The sequence below is a fragment of the Sylvia atricapilla genome, chromosome 2 (genome assembly GCF_009819655.1).
Source record: "Sylvia atricapilla isolate bSylAtr1 chromosome 2, bSylAtr1.pri, whole genome shotgun sequence".
NCBI classification, from domain to species: Eukaryota; Metazoa; Chordata; class Aves; order Passeriformes; family Sylviidae; genus Sylvia; species Sylvia atricapilla.
Window position 1 is genome coordinate 50,413,314 of NC_089141.1, and position 15,208 is coordinate 50,428,521.

The 15,208-nt window shown below is 43.4% G+C and overlaps 1 long non-coding RNA gene across 2 annotated transcripts in view; it reads left to right on the forward strand.

Moving 5' to 3' along the window:
* Positions 1 to 12,810: 12,810 nt before the first annotated feature.
* LOC136357700 (uncharacterized) overlaps positions 12,811 to 15,208 on the forward strand; it is a 154,895-nt gene continuing 152,497 nt past the window's right edge. For both annotated transcript variants that reach the window (XR_010742932.1, XR_010742933.1), the window contains exons 1-2: positions 12,811 to 12,993; positions 13,944 to 13,998. This is a non-coding gene — a long non-coding RNA (uncharacterized lncRNA). The remainder of the gene's footprint in view (positions 12,994 to 13,943; positions 13,999 to 15,208) is intronic.

A 15,208-nucleotide genomic window follows, 5' to 3' on the forward strand; every position in this document is an offset into this window, starting at 1 on the left:
AGCCAGTAAGCATGCACAAGAGCACAAAGTAAAAAGTTCAGACTTGAGGAAGACTTGTCTTAATTCATCATGACGGCTACCAATGACCACCCGAGAGCACCTTCGGAGCTCACCCAGCTGCAAAGGGCTGCCACAGGCAGCTCCTACTGTGTATTCATCTTCCCTCTGGCCTGCTGCTTTCCAGTCACAATTTCTCCATCCTCACAGTTTTGGCAGTGCACAAGTCTTCTTCCCTGCACACAACTCCCCAGCACTGCGCAGGAGAGGAGGATGGATTGCACGTCAGGAAGCTCTGACAGCACTTGAGGGGTTCATGTTTAAAAAGTCTCTTTTTTTTTAACCAAGCGTTGCAAAGAAGGGTGTAGCTTACCTAAAAAGGCAGATTTGCTGGCAGTCTAGGAGAGGCCACTTCTAAAGCAGAGCTGGCCACTATAAATCCTAGGAAGGTTGCCAGGTGCTGTGAAACCCACACAGCTCTGCAGAGCACCCATGTAAGGTCTGGTGCGTCCCATCTGCTTCTCTCTGTGCCCTTCCTGTTTTGCATGGAACCAGAGGGCCCTTCAGTCCCAAGGGCTGCTCTCAGCAGTACCTTCCTTCTCCAACACAGGAAACAATCACACTCCCAATATAAAACCTATCATGATCTGCAGACACAACTTTCACAAGGAGAAGCGTTATCTCTTGTTAGCCCATTTGTGACAGTTTAAAAGCATTTGGGTATGCAAGGCCTTATGTAAGTTTCTTTTTTTAAATCAACTTTCTCACTAGGTATAATAAAGGATATCATCTTTCCCAGCAAATTTCAACTTGCTCAAGATGATGTAACAAGTTTCAGATTGTATGGATTGCATATTGTATATATCCTTAACACAAACACACACATACTCGGGTATACAGATAATATATCAGGAAAGCTGTGCAGCAGATACAGTATATATAATCTAACATCTATACATATGTATGCTATTTTAATTTAATTTTTATTGATCTTGTCTGTGTCCAAGGCATGCTGGGAGAGGAGAGGGGTAGCAAATGCTTCTATAATGAAACTGCCTAAGACACCCGGCATCAGCAGTAGTTCCCTGCTGTGTTTGCTCTGCACAGAGACAGCCCTTGCCCTGGAGGCCTTCCCCAAGGAAATGGGCTGGTGTTAAAGAAAAGCAATATATAATTCAGTAAGACAATCTGAAACTTCAATCCTTTCAAAAGGTGATCTGCTTTGGTGTGAGGGATCCGTTAGACCAGCTCAGGTGTCCCAAGGAATGCTATTGCATCACTTTAACTCACTGCAATAATTACAGTGTATTAATGGATTTTATGGCATACTTAGTTCTCATTCTTCTGCTTGGGAGAAATTTCAGCTAGGATAAGAAAGGAATAATAGCTGCTGACACAAAATCTTTATCAGAGAAGAAACATTTGCAGCTTGATCTAAAAATCTCAAACCCTGTGTTATTTCAAAAGAAAAAAACAGCACTTGGCACTACAAAATACATGAGATAAAAGCCTGCATGTTGCCAAGAGGGCTTGACATAAGAACATTGCAGATAACGAAACAGTGGGAAAATTAATAGAGAGGAAATTATGAGCACCTTCTAAAAAGTTTTATTACAAACATACCTGTTAGCCCATGGATGGATTTCTTTTTCACTGCAATGTGGTTAGAGGTGAATCCAAGTAAACAAAATATTCAAAAATTAAGTGGGACACAGTGAGATTTCATGGAAGTACAAGTCAATGACAGGGGCTGGAAATGTATGCTTTCTGTTAGGCAAAGATTTATGCAAGCCCAGTCAAACTGAATGTGGTTCCTGGTGCACACATTTAAAGAGCTAGTACCAGGACAGAGCCATCTCTAGGATAGCAGTCTTGAATCTGAAGTGTAAATTAGGCTCCAAATCAGGAGTGGCAACTGGTAACATTAAATAAACACCAGCAGGTTGAGTGACTGATAATCTCACTGCTCATCCCTCTCTAGTCCCTGCCTCCTCACTGAGGGTGAGTGACAAAACTGGGAACATCCTCTGAAGCGAAATAATTAAATGGGCTGAATCCTGCATGTCTGGGTGTTCAATATGCAAATACTGCTGCTTTTTTAAATTCAGCAGAGAATTTATTAGCCTTTTATACAGATAATCAGATGCAGCAGGGGAGAGATGAATGGTAAAATTGAAGTAATACTGGCAACCCAGAAAATGTGGGACAAATGGGATTGGGTTGCTCCATTCCTCTTCTGGCATATGACTATTTTAGCTGCTGCAGTTGGTTTAATCTCTTGGCCTTAGTTTTTTTAGTGGGTGAAAGCAAACCTGAAGCCTTGAGCTGGTCCATTATTTTTTGCTTTCTTGCTCACTCCTTAAAGAAAGGAAATGAAACAAAAGGGCAAGCTAGCCACTCTTCCCCCAGCCTGGAGAGGTCTCCAAGTGCCCATTAAGGATTGCTCTGCAGCAACGCCCTCATCCACAGACAACTCTGAGGGGACAGAAGGGAAGAGAGAACAGAACCAGCCCTGGACACTTCTCCTGTTTTTTCTGCAGATGTTTTACTTGGAGCCCAGTCTCAGACCCCAACCTCTGGTGTCCTGTTCCTCTTCTTCAACAAGGCTCTTGAGGAAACTCCCAGGACTGCAGTGGACTTATCAAAATACGAGCTGAATGATCAACAAAGCCAGTCATGTCTCCCAGCCAAAACTTTCCAATATCCACCTTTGTTAGACATTGGTTTGGTTTACTTTTGACCTCTGAAGGTAAACTACTCAGGCTGAAGGCATCCATGCAATGGATTTCCTTATCTTCTGCTTAAATCAGTGACTCCTAAGGAAGTATATTGTTTTCCACTTATTTAGAAGAACTTTAAAGCAGGTAGAAGTTCTAATACCTCCCTACTAAATATGGCTTTAAATGAAGCAAAAGTTGTGTCCTCTGCATGAAATAATTTCCACTTGTTATTCCTGTGGAAAATATGTGGATGTTTGTCTGTGCAGTGAGCCTGGAGATGCCCAAAAAACAGGAAGCTGAAGGAGTACCACCCAGGAGAGGACATTAAATGAGACAGGAGCCCCTGGGGAGAAAATACTTTGGTGATCATGTCATTAAAGATTGTAGCCACGATGCATGTGGGGAAAGGGCATATTTAGAGTTGCACAGATGGCATTAACTCTGACACTTCTAGGCTTTTGCCTGCTTGAGTTAGTATATTTAATAATATTTAATATTTCATAAGGTATTAAATGTGCATATGTGCACATACAATGTTGTTTTCTGACAGTGTGCCTTTAATGTGGTAAACCTGTTTGCAATTGACAATACCTCGACACACAATGACACTCAATGAAAATAACTGTTGTGTAGAGTGATCCCTAAGACATAGCTGAGGAGAACATTGAATTACAGGGCAAAGTGGGCCTTCAGTGTTACTGAGAAAGAAAATAATCCATGTCACCAGAGGTGAGCTGCTGCTTTAGATCTTTTTCTCTCTTTACAGTTTTCCTTACAGCTATGTCCAGTGGTGTTTACAGTGTATGTGTCTAAGGGGAGGAGAGAACACTGTTCACCAGAAGCCTCAAAAATGCACAACAAAAACATTCTTGGTTTGTCAGTTGCTTGTTTTTGTTACTTCTGTAAGCAGCTCTTTTACCCCTTCTCAGCTTTAAATTTAATTTAGCTGACCTTGCTTGTACACAGATCCACAAATAGAACAAGCCGGTCTCCCCTCTCAAAGTATAAGATTCAAAAATTAGTTTTTAATGGAAGATGCTTTCAATTTTTTTAAAAGAAATAGTAATTTGAGTTACAATGAGGACTATTAAACAATTTCCTGTACTGAGCTACAATAGGTGATTTCATCTCTACACCTCTTCTAAATGCTCACTATTATTCTTACTGCTTATATATCTTGATGGATTTTCATGTGTTTAAGATGCTTCTCCAGAGTATTTTCCAAGATTGTGGTGAGCAGAGTTTTTATATGGTTGGTCCTTTCGTCTTCCGAGCATCTTATTACTTTATCAATTAAGATTTTATGAGTAGCCCTATCTTGCTAAAATTTGCAAATCAAATAACTTGTAATTTAAAGGAGAATGATTTGATGGTAGTGTCTGCTGGGTTTTAGCTAAAGTAAATCAAAACACACTCAGCCGAAATTGTCTTGAAATCAGAAAGGCAGTTGCAATGTGAATCTGTGGGGGTGGAGGCGATGAATTACACTGTGAAGGAAAATGAAAACCAGATGGCACTTGCCAAACACCAACACAGGGCAGTTATGCATAGTGGAGGCACAACCACATAGCACTTACACAAACCTGTTACCTAGATCCTCACCAGGCTGCTGAACAGAGAGAAACCTGAGCTTCTCTGAGGTGTCTGGTGCCATCGGTGTTTTGTGCGATGAAGACAAAGCAGCAGCTCGGGCTGAATGAGCCCAGGCTGCAGATAAGATGAGAGGCGGGCAGTTTGCCAGGGTCTCCCCAGCGCTGGTGGCTTTGCCCAGAACTGCTGCACTGTTTGGAACCCCCACCAGCGCCCGCAGGGCAGGGAGCTGCCGGCTGCTCTGATAACGGGGGATTGGGATGGGGGGCTGGAAGTCTGAGATTGAACAGCATGATTTTTCCCTTTTACAACAGCTCAGGCATCGCTTTGGTGGCCACAAATAGTTTTAAACTCACAACTTCAGTTGCATTATGAATCTTAGCTTGGTGTAGGAGGAACTCAGATTTTATATAGGAGGAAATAAAATTTCTAGGAAAGGTTAAAACACTGACTACACTGCAACGAGAAATAAAATTGTCACTGACAGCTACAGCAAAAACAGAATTTTCCCCTATGCAAATACATCACATATTTTGTTGTTGCTAATATGACCCTACTCACGAGGGCCATGGCAAACACAAGAAGATACAACCCGGTGCTGAGAGACTGACATCAGAGTTGGGTTGGTTCTGCTGTTCCAGAGTATCCACAGTTTATAAGCTGGGGAGTCCAGCTGTAAGTGAACAGAAGCTTTTTGCTCAGCGAGTTATTGCTTATTAAATGTTGTTGTTTGAACTTCTTTGCAACTTTAAAGTAGATTTTCCAATCAACAGATGAGTCATTCCCCTAATCCTTTTTATTTTGCCAACAGACAAGTAAGAAGACTCAGCTGATATACACCTTGGCATATTGCCAGTTTATGATTTCAGTCTACTATCATAATTGTTTGTTGTTCTGCTTTGTTTCAGTGAAAATGATGGATTATAATAATTATTTTGCATATTGTACATCTTTTTTAATGCTTACATCTAGAAAGGGATTTGGACCCATTTTCCTGCAAGTGAACCACAGCAGAGATACCCAGGCTAATCTTTAGTATCAACATCTCTTATTAACAACATTAAAGAGAAAAATCAATTCCCAAGAAAATCCTTCTGGGCACTTTCCCATCAGTAAAAGGTCATGACACATCAGAGTTAAAGCCTCATCATCTCTACATGACTATTCTTGCTGGGTTTATTCCAGTTAAAATAGCTTGTGAAATGGTCACATGAGTTCTTTATGATTGAATGCAGCAATTTATAGAAGATTTCCTTTGGCTAGAATTTTCCAGCCAGCAGCTGAGATGCAGTAACTGACAGCATGCCTGGGGCAAAGGAAGGAAAAAATTTTAACTGGAGACCCTAACAGCTTGTGTAGGTACACATTTTTAGGTGTTCTGCCATGCTGGGCACCATGCATGGAGCTCAAGGTGAAAAAGTTTTGATCCATTAACATTGCAAAACTGACTCCTCCTTCAGCTCTGGTGAATGTTACCTGTCACAATATAGAAAGCTTCTCTGTGGGAGAGTTCCCAGATAAGATCATCTACCACATTGTGAAGGCATAGATCCAATAGATCTATTAGCTGTTCATTTTGCAAAACCCACCTGCAAGTTGATGCTAACCTGAGATCTGCAGCTTCTGGCCACAGCCCTGATTTACACCTGCCTAATGCTCTCCATGAGGAAAAAAAGAATAAAAAATTGTTCTTTTCCCTAGGCAGCTGGAGGAGGGTCTGAACATCAGTATCTCAGGTTGAAAGACTGGATGGCAAAGACTATGTCCATTGTATTAAAAATAACAAAAAAGAGAGTTTGGTCCCTACCCCTGAATGACACGGCCTATCTCACATCCACACAGCCCAGGATATGTTCCTCTTGTAGCACTTCCACCCCATGCTCTTTCTGAATGTCCTCTGGCACTCTGTTCATATCCCTTCAGCAACAGAATTATGATTTAGAGGGCTAAAGAACTTGACCTTGTTTTCTTTTTTTGAAATAATCTAGGGTTTGCTCTGCAACTCTGAACTTCAAGAACCTGTAAGTGGATGTTTTATTCACACCAGTGTGTGGGGCACGAGGACATACACCAGTGATGGAGAGCCAGTTTCACTCACAGTGCCTTCTGGCAGGAGTTGCTGAGAAAAGACTCTCCCCAGAAACACTTCTGGGCTCTCTCTTGGAAAACATTCACTGGAGAGGTCTGCTCAGTCCTTGAGCAAACTAAAAATTCAGGGGAGAAGAGTTGAGGGTCAGTGTTCAGCCCCACCCCCTGCCCCACATTTGTTTAGCTGTAGTAACATACCAGCAGCACCTTATTTTCACCAAAACAGTATTACCAAATGAACAGAAAAGGAATGACATGAGTAAAATTCAACATTGCACACACTCCCTCCCTGCCAGGAAGCAAACATTCCCATCAAATAGTTTAATCCAGATCTGAAATATGTATACATAAATCTGGCAGAGAAGGAATCTTAAGTGTCTCAAGTCAAACTGCCTCCTGAGGCTTCTCCCGGAAAAGTCAGATTGTGCCCCACCTCCCACTCAAGGTCCCATACAGAATTATGGTTTCATCTTATGCAAAATACCCGAAGATTTTGGCAGAATATTTGAAAATTAATTCTGCAGTACAATCATGGAAATTCCTCTCTTTTTACTGGGATTTTCTGCCTGGCTAATAAACAAATTGTCTTTTAAAGGAAAGCTGCACAAAGTTTGTTCTCCTGCTGGATTCCAGCCCAGCTGACTGAGAAGGAAACTCCAGAGAAGTTCTGTTCTCTGTGACAATGATCATGCTGTGAAGTGATGTGTAATGGTTATTTATTAATTTATTTGCTTGCTTACTGACTTGCCGTAGTTAATCTCTGTTGCATTGCTGCCTGCTGTCTCTACCCATTGATTTAAAAGGAATGTTGCACCTCAGGTTGTTTCTTCCCTCACAATACTACTCAAATCTTTTGGTGGTGGTGTGTCCTCTCTTCTAGCCCCAGGGGATACTCTTCTGCCCTAATCATCCTTAATTTGTCTTAGGGTTAACTCTTGCAGTTCTTTTTCCCTAGAGGTGGGGGAATGGATAGACGAAGAGACCAACAATGAATGAAAGCAGCACGGCTGCACAACCCAGCAGGGTAAAATTCTGACTTCAACAGCGCTGCTTTAAACAATCATAGTTTCTTCCCGGTTACCTTACTGGTCACAATCTCCATCGGTCATTGCTTTGCTCTGTAGTCACAAGCTTCTCAGACAAAGATCTACACATTTTAGTTTATCTGTGAGGCAACCAGCACAGCAGCAGTGCTTCTGAGCATAAGAGGATAATTCATTATGGCACTGTGCTGTGTTACTATGAAAATGCAGTGCTGAGTTTGTTTATTTGTTTTGTGTAAGGAGATTGATGCTTAAATTTACCCCTGCAAATCCAACAGGATCATTTTGGGTTAAGATAATTGCATAGCTTAGCGTAGTTGTATAACTGCAGTTGATTCTGGCACCAGGAGCCTGCCTTTGATCTGTCTCAGGTTCATCTCCTGGAATGGAGTGCCAGTTTGTCCCACGATCCATCATTTATTTATTTAAATCTAAAATAATCAAGATCGGTTCCCAAGGCCCTATGGAACTGCCATAATAAATTATGCAAAACCAGTGTCAAGTTAAGCCTCAGCAGTTCAGCCAACTATCTACCTCCACTGTCAGCTGGAAAGCATGTCTCTGCCTCCTCTGAAAACCCTCTTACATAAATGCCTTTTGCATTATTTCCAGTGTGCCTGGAAAGTCAGCAAATTAAGTATCTTTAAAAGAGACAGATGAAAAATTTCCACAACCATCAAATACAACACTCTGCAAGGGCTGTGCTTTTCCCAGTTAGTGGGAACTTCTGAAGAAAGGCTATTTCTTGGTGTTACAGACCCAGTTCACAGAGGACTTTAGTGTGCACACGGAACTGAGTGTGTGAGAGAACGAGGCACTCTTAATCCAAATACAGAGAGTAAGGAAAACTGCAAGGGATAACCACAGATAACACGTTTCTGCTTTCCCAGGAATACACCATAAACTCCAAGAAGACTCTGAAGCACTGAACACAGCTCCTGAGATACCAATATCTTATCTCTGTGTTGAGTCTGTGTGGCAAGGTTCTGGTGGTGGGTGCTACACAGGTGGCGACTGTGAGAAGCTGCTGGGCGCTTCCCCACATCCCACAGAGCCAACACCAGCCAGCTCCAAGATGGACCCACTGCTGGCCAAGGCCAACAGATAGTGCCTCTGGCATAACAGAGTTAAGGAGGGAAAAAAAACCCACAGCAACTTCAGCTGGAGAGAGGAGTGAGAATATGTGAGAGAAACAGCCCTGTAGACAGCAAGGTCAGTGGAGAAGGAGGGGGGCGAAGGTGCTCCAGGTGTCCGAGCAGAGATTCCCCTGTGGCCCATGATGAAGACCATGGTGAGGCAGCTGTGGCCCTGCAGCCCACAGAGGTCCACAGTGGAGCAGGTATCTCCCTGCAGCCCATAGAGATGTGTGATGAACTGTCTGCAACCCCCATTCCCTGTCTTCCTGCACTGCTGAGGCGAAGAACCTAGAGAGTTCAGGAGGGACATTAAACCCAGAAAGAATGGAGGGGATGGAGGGTGGGGGAAAGTTGTTATAAGATTTGATTCTATTTCTCATTGTCCTACATGGATTTAATTTAAACTGAACTAATTTCTCCAAGTCGAGTCTTTTTTGCCCATAATGGTAATTGGTAACATTATTGCCCTTATCACACCCACAAGTCTTTTTTTAATATTTTCTCTCCTCTGCCCAGCCAAGTAGGAGAGTTGTGGGCACCTGGCACCCAGCCAGGGTTAAGCTACTCCGTACTCCCAAATATTCTGTCTGGATTTCAGTTGCTGAGCTGCATGAGACATGTTTACCAGCATCTAACCCTGAGACAGCCATCACGTGAATCACGTTGTCAGTGTTTGTGCCCAAGAGGGAAGGCTGCGTGTGTCTCATGAGACACATATTATGAAAACTGTCTAAGAGGAATGCTAGCAAAGGAAGAAGAAAATGATAAACAAAGTAGGCTTAAAATAGTGAAAATATTTAAACTATTATTTTTACTGTAGAAGCTCTAAACTCTCACTTTTTTCCCCTAAAGCCTATGCCCCTAGTATCTCCTAAATAACTTTGCAGTATATCCTATTTCTTCCTGCTCTTGTCAGTACCATGACAAAAAGGCCAACTGTCACAAAATACTGTTAAATTCCTTTAGCCTCCAAAATGCTTGGCTGCATCTAGCCTGCCTGTTGCCACTGCTCTTTGTTGTCTAGTAACTCCTCTGCTCATGAATTGTCCAGAAAAATGCTTGTCGGCCCATTCCAAAATCATGCCAAGGACTTTTTGCAAGAATGCAACACAATTTTGGCAATTTCAGTTGCATTAAGCACTTTCTACAACCAACAGACAATGTCCAGCCGAGGATACTGCCCATGCAAAAAAATCTCTTGACTCAGGGGACTTGAAATATGCAGCTGAGTCTCAGCCTGCTGTCCATGTGCATCTTTGGTCTCTACAATGTCTGTGCCTTGGGATGGATTCTATGAAAAGTCCAGGCTGACTATGGGCCCAGTACTAAGTGGAATAAAGCACCTTCCTGAAATCTGGTTCCTAGACACAAAAAAGGGAATTGTAATGGAAATTTGAGTGAATGGAGGCTAGATCACTAAGTCCCATTTTTCCAGATCTCATCTCTAGACCTTACAATACTGTAGAACAATGTTTTGAGGAAGGATGTTAGGACAACAGGCGGCTCTTCAAAATGCTGTTTATTGTATCAAAGGTGTTACAGCAGTCCTAGGTTGTGGGTGACAGAACCACACCAAAAGCTGCTAGTTACAGCTTTGGCATGCCTGAGCCATGTTAACTCTGGTTACAATGCATCACATAGTTTCCTTTGCTGAGCATCTTAATACATAAAAACCAATCAGCATTATACACAGTATCTTTACAATTACCTCTAGCCTATAATAACTACTATCATTACCATACTAAGTTACAGTTGAAGCTTAAAGTTGTTTTTCTATTTTCTTGCAGTGGAAAATTCTTATACCTTTTTTCTACTTGGTAAAAATATGTTTTTTGTTTGCCTATGGTATCTTTTGCTTTTCTTGAGACCTCTTTCTGCTTGCTGAAAACATCTTTGTTTGTGCTCAACATATCTTTTGCTCTAGCCATAAAACTTCTTTCCAACTCGACTTAACCTTTGTTTTCTTATTTGTCCAGTAACAACTAACTCAGCAATCTTTAATTTAGACATCTTTTATTCTTCTATATCAAAACTTGCTTCTATCTCTATTCCGCTTTCAGGTTCTACATTCAGAGAGCCTTCTGCTAAGCAGTCGTATCTGTAAAACTTTCCTGTAAACTTTCATAATTTCCAACACAATACTAAATAGAGCCAAGTACAAACACTTTCGATCATAGAGGCAAGTACAAACACTTGCAGTTATAAAGGGGTTACAGTCTCTTTGCAAATCATCCTTAGCCAGGGCCACATCCTAAATGGGTTCTGTTTTTCCGTATTTCAGTAAAGAAGCACCCTCATGGGAACACTAAACACCCTGGGACCAATATTAAATATTGTGTGATATTGGAAGGTCACTTACCTTCCTCAGTATTTTCTGAATTAAAGACTCCTTAGAATGGGGAAAAGTAAAAGGCTGTAGGATCACTTGTAGACATCCTATTAACTGAGGCTGTATACTGAGTTTTCTAACATGGCACTGCTCAAGTATCTAAAACAACTCAGCTTTCAAAACCTGCAAGACCACTAAAAGATTATTCAAGGATCAGGGAGCACAATCCAGGAACTGAAGTGGAAAAGTTTGTAATTGATTTTGATGCAATTGCCAGCATGCATAGTTAAATCATACATGTACATGCTGTATGTTGCACTAAAGTTGTGTTTAAGCTTCTTTTCATATTGAAAGGCAATGACTGACCTGCCTTTTGCACAGGTGAATGCAATTTAGAGATGTTCATAGGTAAAGCAGACACAGCAGCTGGAGAATTAATTAAACGTTTGCCTAACTACGTAAACAGACAGTGATATATCTTCATAGCATCTGGCAGTTTAACCATTCACTAGTCATCCTATAATTAGCATGCTGATGAATTTAATAGAATACTGTTCTAATGTAGTGCCAGATGGTCCTTCTGACTTACAAGGGGAATGACAATCTCTGTCATATTTACTTCAAGGGTAGCAGAACAGCCAAAAAGATCCTTTTTAGACTACAACATTGATGATATAAGAGGTTAGATTTGCCTTCCTCATAAAGCTTTAAGTGTTTCTATATGAAGTAAGCATGGTTCAGGAACTTCACATGAAAGGTATGCTTGACTTCCCTTGTTTATTTCTGCTATTTGGTAAAGACATCAGCTTGCTTGCTGTGTTTACAGAAGAACTTTGTGTAAGACAAATAAGCAGAAATCCAAAGGTGTTGTGGAACAGGAGGAGGTGGAGGGTATTGAGTAGTTATATCTTAGAGAGATCTGCTCTGCAGCAAGGCGTGCGAGATGACCCCTGGCCACCTCAGTGGAGTTTTAAGTTAGTCCCAACATTACACAAGTGACTCTTCGCTGTAGCTCCATTCATTAGAGAAATTAAATTTACAAAGCAACTAGTGAAATGGCAAGGATAATAAAATGAGAAATATCCATGGAAGAGAAACTAAAATACAGAGATGGTGACATATTGCTGTTAATAAGTAAAGAAAATTATTATGTAGCCAGCAGAGAATTTCAATAAACTTCAGTATCATTCTGGAGTTTACAACAGACTTTAGTGGAATTAGTAGTCAGACTACAGCATCTTATTATCAAAGAATGTCGTTTAACTAAGAACCTCTGGGAGGATACCGTGTGTGATAGATAAATCTCAGTGGTTATTTCATTTTGAAGCTCGATGCAGCTTGCTAGGCCAAAGCCGCCTTCATGACAACTATTGATCATGTTCCAGCTGAGCTCCAGCTAATATTCTGAACATTAAAACTTGCTGACTGGTTTTTATTCAGCCTATTTTTGTACAATGTTTTCTCTTAATAACAAATTACTCTGTCAAAATGTCAATGTAGGCACTCTGTATAGACTGCTACCTTGTCAGCATAAACAACATGCTCCATGCTAATATCCTAAATTCTGCTGCAGAGAACAATTGCTTTTAACTTCAGGATCTTCCAAACTGTATCTGGTCTGATGGAGATCTCAAACTACTTTTATGGGCTCCTGCAGTGATTGTGACTTAGACCATTGCACAGTGAAGATCAGTGATCTGTGTAACAGTGAATCTGTAAAGGCACAAAGCCATGCTGTGCTGTGCACCCACAGCATCACCTTCAGGCCTGTGCCATGCTGACACTTCTGCCTCTGCAGGCCAGATTAAGTCGGGTGATGATAACATAAGAGCCTGTGGTCAGCTCCCACTCCCTACAGTGATTACACACCTGCATGGCCTTGCCTTTATCTCACAGTGCACCAAGGGCGTTCTCATGTGAAACATCCTCTCTATCTGACAGTAGAAATGATAAATGGAGTTGTTTTCCTGTAAGAAAATCCTATAAAAGCTTGAATGACCAGAACAGACTAATCCTTCCTTCTGATGGAGTCTGCAGGGCATGCTGCTACTCTCCATTGTCGCACAATACGGAGCTCCCAGCATCGAAAAGTACGTAAGCTTAACTCTACTTTTCTCCTTCTTTATACTGCTAGCTTTTATAAGTCTTATTTTAAATCATGCTTTACAGAATCCAGGTGCCTTTCTAACTGGGATCGTAACCCCGGTGTGCAAAATCCCTTGTTGCGGCCGGCAGGTTCCAGTGAGAAACGCCTCTCTGGAGAAAGGATCCTGAGGGAAGAGGAGCCCGGGAGGACGCGCGGCTCCTGCCCAGGCGGACGGGCTGCAAGGCGAGCGGCCCCGGCGCTCCCGCGGCGGCCAGGGAGAGCAAGAAGGGGCTGTGGACGCTTCCCTTGGCCGAAGTACTGGGGCGTCCCAGCAGCGATGGGGCAGGGGAGCGAAAGCCGGGAGACCCTTGCCCTGTGTCCGCTCGTGTGCGAAGTGGGATCGTCCCGCGCAGCCGGCGGGCAGCGAGCGGCCCGGGCACCGCGGCGGCGCCGGGGGCGAGGAGGGGGCGGAGGGGCCCGGCCGCTGCTGACGGGGCGAGGGCTGCCCTCAGCCTCCTGCCCCGCCACCGCCTCTGCCCAGCCGGGCCGGGCCGGAGCCAGCCCCGCCCGCTCGGTGCACGGCGAAGGGACCGGCGCTCACAGGCTCCGCTCCGCCGGCGGTACCCTGCGGATGGCAGGGGTGCGATGGGTCGTCGCTGTGGCAGGCGGCGGGGCAGGGGGATCCCCAGGGTGTGGAACACCACCCCATGACCGGAATGAGCGGACAAATAGCAACGTGTTGGGTGGGGCTGGCACGGTGAGAGGGTCGTAGGCAAGGATGTCATGCTGGACAGCGTCAAACGCTTTCCACAAATCCAGGCAGACGACGCCTGCTGCTCTGCCCCACCCACCACCGCTGTAGCCCCGGCACAGAAGGTCACCAAATTTGTCAAGGCATAATTTGCCCCTAGTAAAGCCGTGGTGACTGGTACAAATCATCTCTTTGTTTTCCAGGTGCCTTAGGATAATTTCCAAGAGAATCTGCTCCATGATCTTGCCTGGCACAGAGGTGAGACTGACTGGTCTTCTGCTTTCCCGTTCTTAAAAATGCGGGTTATGTTTGCCTTTTCCCAGTCATTGGTGTCTTTGTTTCAGACAATTTAAAGGAGAACACTCTGGAATGGGTTGTCTCCCTTTGTAGGAGAATATATATGAGCGTATCTGAATTGCATTCGCTTTTGGGAAAGGTGGGCCAGTTGTCACCTTCAGGCTAGTTTGTGATACCTCCCAAGATCCCTGGGCAATTTGCATTCTGGTACAAGCTTGCTGTGTAATGAGGCCAATTCACATACTCTAAGTAGCATTGGTGGCATAACGTATTGCAGGGACCTTTCCTTTAAATATCCAGCCCAGCACTGGTCGTCAGGGTGCCAGAAGAAGCTGTGCTTTGGTGCCAATCACTTCTGAGGCAGCTCAAACCCCTTCATAGGCTTCTGCCTCTTCTGCGATTGGGGTACACCTGACTCCAAAACCCAAGAGGTCATCCTCGAGTCTCTCCAGGTACCTTCTGCCAGAGACTCCAGACTGTGGTGTACAGCATGTAATTCATATCCTGTCCTGCCTGGCCCAAGGGCAAACTGTGTGAGTCATTTCTTCTTTGATCTGTTCAGAGGCTTGCAGTTGCTCAGGGCCCCACTTGAAACAGTTTTCCCTCCGTGTCACAAGGTAGAGAGGGCTTACAATCTGGTTGTATTTTGGGATGAGCATCCTCCAAAAACCCACAACACCTAGGAAAGCCTGTGGGGTGTTTTTCTTTCTGGTCAGTGAGGACATGGCAGCTGTTTTATTAATCACATCTGCTGGAATCTGTTGACAGCTGTCTTGCCACTTCACTCCTAGGAACTGAATTTCCTGGACAGGTTCCTTGACCCTATTTTGTTTTATGACAAAAACAGCTTTCAGGAGAATCTGAATTATTTTCTTCACTTTCTCAAAACCATCTTCTGGTGTGTTGCCCCATACAGTGAGGTCATTGATAAACTGCAAGTGTTCTGGAACTCACCCTTTTCAGTGCAGTCTGGATCAGTCCATAGAAAAGGGTGAGACTGGGCTTCCATCCTGATGCAGTCAATTCCAAGTACACTGCACACCCCTCAAGGTGACAGCAAACGGTGGCCTACACTCTGTTGCTAAAGAAGAAAGGCAAGGAGGAAAAAGGAAGTTTCCTAGGATTTCCCAATATTTAACCCTGTAGGTCCACAGAGACCTTCTTTTTCTAA